This window comes from Manihot esculenta, chromosome 1, assembly GCF_001659605.2.
Source record: "Manihot esculenta cultivar AM560-2 chromosome 1, M.esculenta_v8, whole genome shotgun sequence".
Lineage (NCBI taxonomy): Eukaryota > Viridiplantae > Streptophyta > Magnoliopsida > Malpighiales > Euphorbiaceae > Manihot > Manihot esculenta.
Window position 1 is genome coordinate 26697890 of NC_035161.2, and position 6978 is coordinate 26704867.

Below are 6978 nucleotides of genomic sequence, written 5' to 3' on the forward strand. Positions count from 1 at the left end.
AGATTTCAGTATTGCATGTGTAATAGCATAGTGTGGACATGATGTAAGATTAAAGAGATACGTGTAAAGAGATGTAATAGCTAGTAAGTCAGTGTGTATATGAGATAGAATGTGCTTTTGCCTATAGTATGTTTTATCCCTTGTGTATGCATGTATCCTATTTTCAGTTTCTTGATGAGAAATGAGTCAAACCAGGCTTAATAAATGTTATGTTTCAAAAACCCAGTGAAGGATAACTGTGAGGGAAGATAGGGTTAAATCCCCTTGACCCAAGATCAGTGTCGAGGGAAGACCAGGTTTGATTCCTGTGACCCATAGAGTGGACCATTAGAGAAGACCAGGTTTGATTCCTGTGACTCTATGGTAGCCAAGTTAACTTAGGATATGCTGACCCTACAGGGTGGGTTCTATGTTTCAGAGCATAGGGCATGGAGGTTACTTGGTAGAGGATCACTGGTGTAGCCCTGAGGGCTAGTTCAGATTAGGATATCTGAACTTTAGGTTCATATGATTGGACCTGCAGAGAGTGTTTTAAAGGTTAAGTCTGGTAGTTTTAAAGAAGAGTTTTAAAAACAGTAGTCCAGTCGGATCATGTATGAGATTTTATCAGGTACACAGAGTTCATAGCAGGCTTACTACGGGTCCCGGCGGCCTTAAGTCGATCTGGATCCTAGTGCCGAGCACTTTGGGCCGTTACAGAGAGGTACCGGTTTCCGGGGTGTTACAAAGCCGGTCGGAGGCACCGAGCTGGTGAGGATGAACCCCATTCTTCCTTCTGAGGAGGTTCCTGCGGGGGGTTGGAGACCTCCACAACTGAGGAGGGGGTTCCCGGGATGGAGATTATCCCGGCTGACGATAGGGCTCCCGAGGACGAGGTGAGGGTCGTCCTTATGGATGAGGGTGCTCAGGGAGTCGCTACTGAGGGCACTCCTGTCATCGAGAGCACCCTTATGGAGAGGGCTGAGTCTGAGCCCGTAGGTGAGGTCCTCCCTCCGGAGAAGTCGTCAATTGCCCCCGAGGGCATTGCAAAGGGGGCGGGGAGCAAGCGTCCTCCTCCCTCTGACGCTCCTGTCCCCGTTCCTAAGAAATTCTGGGCTTCCAGACGTACTGCCCCAGTTCTGCCTCCGCTAGAGAAGAAGAAGACTCTGGTGGTGCCTCTGTTGTCTGCCCTAGATAATGATATTTTGAACGCAGAGGACATCACCCATCAGTCCCCGACGAGCGTGGTCGCAGAAATAATCTGGGAGCGGATGTTTGGAGGGATTGCGGAGGCTTCGGATCCTCGCCTGCTGGCTCTCACTGGCCTCTTGGCCAGCTCTACTCAAGAGCAGGTGGCCTTCTGGGCTCGGTCCAGAGAGCAGCTTGGGGATACTGCCAGGGAGATGCTCTTGATGGTAATTCACACTTGTCCCTTTTCTATTTTTAATTTTCTTTTACCTTTCTTTACCTTCTGACTTCATTTATTTTCTCTTTTGCCAGGCAGTGGGCATTTTCATGGAGATAGATGCCCGGGATCGCGCTCTCAGGGACTCCGTAGACCGCCGTATCTAGGAGGCGCGTCTCGAGGAGAACTTGTCGACGACTAGCGATGCCCGGAGCAATCTTGCGGCTGCACAAGAGCACTCCAAGTCCCTCTAGGTGGAGCTATCTACGGCGCTGAAGGCCCTCAAGAGGGCTGATGGGAGCGCAGCTGCGGCGGAGATTCGACGAGATGAAGCATTAGAGCAGCTATCCTCTCTGGAGGAGGTTCGGCGGGGAAGGGATGAGGCCATAAGCCAAAGGGACGAGGCCCAGCACCATCATGAGTTACTGAAGGCAGATTTTGATGTCGTGATGGCTCAGAAGGACGAAGCCCTAGCTCGGGTCGTGGTCCTATAGGATCGTACCTCTGTATCCCTAAGCAATAAGGAGACAGGAACTTATGCCTGGTGGAGGAATGAGGACCGTGTGATCAGAGCGTGATTAATGGCTTTGGTCGATATCTGATCTCTTAAAGCTGTAGAGTATCGTTCCCAATGAGCTATTCTGACTGCGGTGGTCTCATGGTTGTCTGAAAGGCTCTATTTCATTTTTTTAAAAAAAGATGAGAAGGTAAAGGGGCAATTGATGACCGCTGGATTTCTCCACCCCGTCCTAAGGCCAAGCCTATGATGACAGCCCATGATCTGAAGGCTTCTAAGCCTCCCGAACGAACCAGGTCCAGCCCGCTCATCCTTGAGACCAGGCTCCATCCAGATCTCTCAATCAGGTAGGCCCAGTCCTTTCGGCCCTAAGATTAGATCTCCCATGGGCTCAGTCCTGATCTCCTCTTCCTGCCCAGCCCGGAGGAAAGAAGGTGGCCAGCCCGTTCGCTTGGCAGGTCCATCTGCATGTGTGCCAAGGGAGAATTAAATGGCCGTTACGCATGAAGCAAAGATCTGATAATACCCGGCTAGACTCAGGCATCAGAATTCCTACCGTCCGGTGGAATCTCGGATGTCGGAGCTCTCTAGAAAGGTAAAGTAAAGGTTTTCTAGAATGTTTTTACATGTTTTTATGATTTTGATTAGAAAGGATTTGAGTTTTGAAAGAAAAGACCAAGGAGAAAAGAACCCAGGTTCGGCCGCCGAACATGGGGTTGTTTAGGAGGCACGTTAGGCTTCCGAAAGTGGCTTTCTTTCGGCCGCCGAACCCCAAGTTCGGCCGCCGAACGTGGTGAAGTTTCGGAAGCAGCTTTGGCCGCCGAAGGAGGTTTGGCCGGCCACCTGTAAAAGGCTCATTGTCAGGAAAATGGGCGAGTTTTCCCTCTCTTTTCGGGCATAGGTGAGTTCATGCTCTCTTATGGTTGTTTTTATGCTTTTTCTTCAAATCCCTCAAGTTTTCATGAGTTTTATCCTTTTTTTGAAGAGTTTTAAGCTTAGAGCAAGATTTTGGAGCTTGGAGACCTTTGGAGCTCTCTTTCTCCACATCTCCAAGTTTGGGTCGCACCAACCCTCGATCTTCAAGAGGTAAGTGTAGATCCTCATCTTTTGCAATGTTTTAAGTAAGTTTTATGAAGGTTTTGAGGGGTTTAGAGGGTAGAGATGCATGTTTAAGCTAGAAGTAAAAAAATGTTAGGGTTATGTGAGTTATGAGGTATTGTGTGTTGTTATGCATGTTTAATGTGATGTTTGTTGGGGTTTAGGCTAGTTTGAGACACCTATATGTTTATATACATGTTTATGCATGCTTGTGAGTGTTGTAGTTGAGTTTGGAAAGTTTGGAAGGCTTTTGTGCATGTAAGGGCTGAGTTCTGCCACTTCTGGAAGAACTCAGGTTCGGCAGTCGAAGGCACTTTCGGCCGCCGAACCTGCCTATGGTGGCTTGTTTTGGCAGCCGAACCCTGCCCCCGAAAGTTGAAATTTTGGCTCTGGAAGGGAGTTTCGGCCGCCAAAGGTGCCGCCGGACATGCATGAGTTTCGGCTCTGGAACCACTTTCGGCCGCCGAAGGTGCCGCCGAAAGTGGCTGAGTTTCGGCTCTGAAGGGACTTTCGGCCGCCGAACCTGCAGCCGAAAGTGCCCTGTTCAGCCTTCTTTTGCATGATTTCTATGATTGTTTTATGATGCCTTAGGGGGGTTTTTGGGGAGATGTTTAGAGTCCTATTCGAGTATGTTTGGTCCCTCATTTGAGTCCACCTATGTAGGATCGGACCTGAGGAACCGAGGTGTTCAGCAGTGTTAGCTGCTTCAGAGTTAATCCAGAGGTAGCCAGAGGTGAGTAGAACACAACCCTTTTATTTAAAGCAAATTAACTTTTAAGCATGTCCATGCATCACGATTGCCATGTTTATAGGTTGTTGCATTAGAATCCACGAATATGTTGCATTGCATTATATGATGATGTTGTTGTGGATGGATATTGGATGATCCTCTAGCCCTCAATATGATATGATATGACATGAGATGATATGATATGACATGAGATGGTATGATATGATATGAGATGGAAAGACCAGGTGAGGCCGTATTGCCCCTGGCACTATGTTATATGTAAGAGAAGACCAGGTGAGGCCGTATCACCCCTGGCATAGTCGGACTGTAAGAGAAGACCATGTGAGGCCGTATCGCCCCTGGCACAGTTGGACTTGCTATGATATGTATATGTAAGAGAAAACCAGGTGTGGCCGTGTCGCCCCTGGCACGGTTGGAGGTGGTACGATATGCAGAGGGCTATCGGTGACAATTCCATCCTTGATGCGATTTGTTTGTGATGTGATGCATTCCATGATAGCATATGTTTTAATGAATTGTTTTATTGTTCTGCTCATTGGACTTTTTAGCTCACCCCTTTTCCCTAACCCCAGTTTTGCAGGACCAGAGGTAGCACAGGGAGTCAAAAGAGTAATGGTTAAGGGTATGTTATAGTTATGTCATGTAATAGTATAGTAGTGGACATGTATAATGTAAAGTGATGAAATGTAAGATAATATAATGAGGTTTAGTATTGTGCTTGGCCCTAATGTTTATAGTAAATCCCTTTTTATACATGATCTATATGTAATGTTTTATAATGAGCTATGTTAAACCAAGCTTGATGTATGTTATGTTGCCCCATTGGAGCATTTGATGAGGGCTCCAGTGTGGGGTTTTATGTTTTTGAGTTTGTGCATGCACAGGTTAAGCTTGGTAAATGAAAGAAAAAGTTTAAAGTTTTATGTATATGTTTGATCATGTATGGGATTTAACAGGTATACAGGATGTATGTTAGGCTTGCTACGGGTCCCGGCGGCCTTATGCCGATCTGGATCCTAGCGCCGGTAGTGGTTCGATTTTCGGGTCATTACAGATTGGTATCAGAGCCCTAGGTTCACATGGTCGGACCTAGAGTGTGTCGGGCTCATAGAGGTCATAGAAGCGCAAGCACAATAGGAAAAATCATGTCTACTAGGATAGGATGTCGAGTCCTATCTAGATAATGATGTGAAATGCCATGATAGAATGCATGTGCATTAATGATATGCTATGTATGCGATGTGGGTTCATGTGCTTCCACATGAACTATGTGATGCTAATGTTATGAGATGTATGTTGTTTTTCAGAGAAATAGGATGAGAGGCACTCGTCGATCTGCAAGATTGACTGGAGTACCACCAGAGAATGAGGGCATGGATGCCCATCCCCCAGCATTGCCAAGGGCAATGTCATGTAGATCAAGCAGAGAAGGAACATCAAGGGACCCTAGAAGGTCTTTTGATGTGAGCAGAAGGGGAGCAGTTCAGGGTGGTATGTCAGTGGATATGAGGGGATCAGAGGAGGATGAACAGAGAAGAGGTGGCAGCTTGGGCATGAGTATGTCAGGAGAGGATATGGGAGAGTCCCAAGGAGGCACTCAGGCCTCGGGTTTTGTTCCACCACAGTATCCACCCTACCCATATGGGCCAGGGTATCCGATGGGGAATGCATCAGATTTCTTTAGCTATAACCCATGTCCCACCTTTATGCCCTATCAGAGAATGAGGGCATGGATGCCCATCCCCCAGCATTGCCAAGGGCAATGTCATGTAGATCAAGCAGAAAAGGAACATCAAGGGACCCTAGAAGGTCTTTTGATGTGAGCAGAAGGGGAGCAGTTCAGGGTGGTATGTCAGTGGATATGAGGGGATCAGAGGAGGATGAACAGAGAAGAGGTGGCAGCTTGGGCATGAGTATGTCAGGAGAGGATATGGGAGAGTCCCAAGGAGGCACTCAGGCCTCGGGTTTTGTTCCACCACAGTATCCACCCTACCCATATGGGCCAGGGTATCCGATGGGGAATGCATCAGATTTCTTTAGCTATAACCCATGTCCCACCTTTATGCCCTATCCTTCCTTTTACCCGCCATATTCACAGTATCCCATGTTTCCACCCTCACCCTTTTTCCCAGGTCCAGCAAACCCTAACCCAGGGAATGCTGCGCCTCCTCCTTCACTAGCAAAACCAGTAGTCCAGGATGTCCAAACATCCAAACCTAGCTCATCGGTTGGGGGTAAAGTGAAGATGATGGATTACCTAAAGTTGGATGTCCCCAAGTTCGAAACAGATGATGACCCTTTTGAGTATCTCAGAACGGTAAAGATGATAACAGATGAGCTAGGAGCAAGTGACAGTAGAGCCATTCAGATGGCGGGGTTCACATTGAAATGCAAGAAAGCAAGAGAATGGTTCAAAAACTATGTGGACCCAAGGTTGGAGAGCTTATCCTGGGATCAGTTTGCCAATGAGTTCGCAGGATGGGCTTTTCCAGACAGTTCAAGGGAGCTTAAGATGATTGAGTTTGAGTAGCTAAGGCAGACGGAGGATATGAGTGTAGATGAGTACACAGATAAGTTCTTGGAGCTGTTGTCGTTTGCAGGGTAGAGGCAGAGGGAGAGGGGTAACCCCTTCTTCAGCAGGTTCCCGCGGAGAAGGTCCATCGGCTCCGGCACGGATCTTCACCATGACCCAGCAGGAAGCTGACACATCAGACATGGTGATGACAGGTAATCTCGCTCTCTTATGTTCTGATGTGTATGTTTTAGTGGACCCTGATGTTTCTCTTTCCTTATTGCTTTGAGAGCCGTAGATAGAGTGGGTTGATATCTTCTGGGTTAGAGTGTTCTCTTTGGGTTAGTGGACCCAAGTGTGATCCATCTGTGACAGAATCAGTCTGTCAGTATAGTTCAGAGTATATAGAGAGTAGATGCCTTCCAACCGACCTAGTGGTTCTAGATTTGACTGATTATGATGTCATTCTAGGGATGGATTGGCTTTCTACTCATGGTGCTACCTTGGATAGCAGAGACAAGGTAGTTAGGTTCAGAGATCAGGGTGGATCAGAGGTAGTCCTTCAAGGGGACAGAGTAGGGATACCTAGAGGTTTGATATCAGCCCTACAGGCTCGTGAGTTGTTCAGGAAAGGTTGTCAGGGGGTTTCTTGCTCTTGTGAGAGAGCATAGCAGTCAGGTCAAGGAACCAGCTCCAGTGCCCCTAGTCAGAGAGAG

General features: G+C 47.6%; 1 non-coding gene across 1 annotated transcript; it reads left to right on the top strand.

The window, feature by feature from the left end:
• Positions 1–1846: 1846 nt before the first annotated feature.
• On the top strand, positions 1847–2060 carry LOC122721880. The gene has a single exon (XR_006348661.1). It is a non-coding gene; the product is annotated as a small nucleolar RNA U3 (small nucleolar RNA).
• Positions 2061–6978: the final 4918 nt, after the last annotated feature.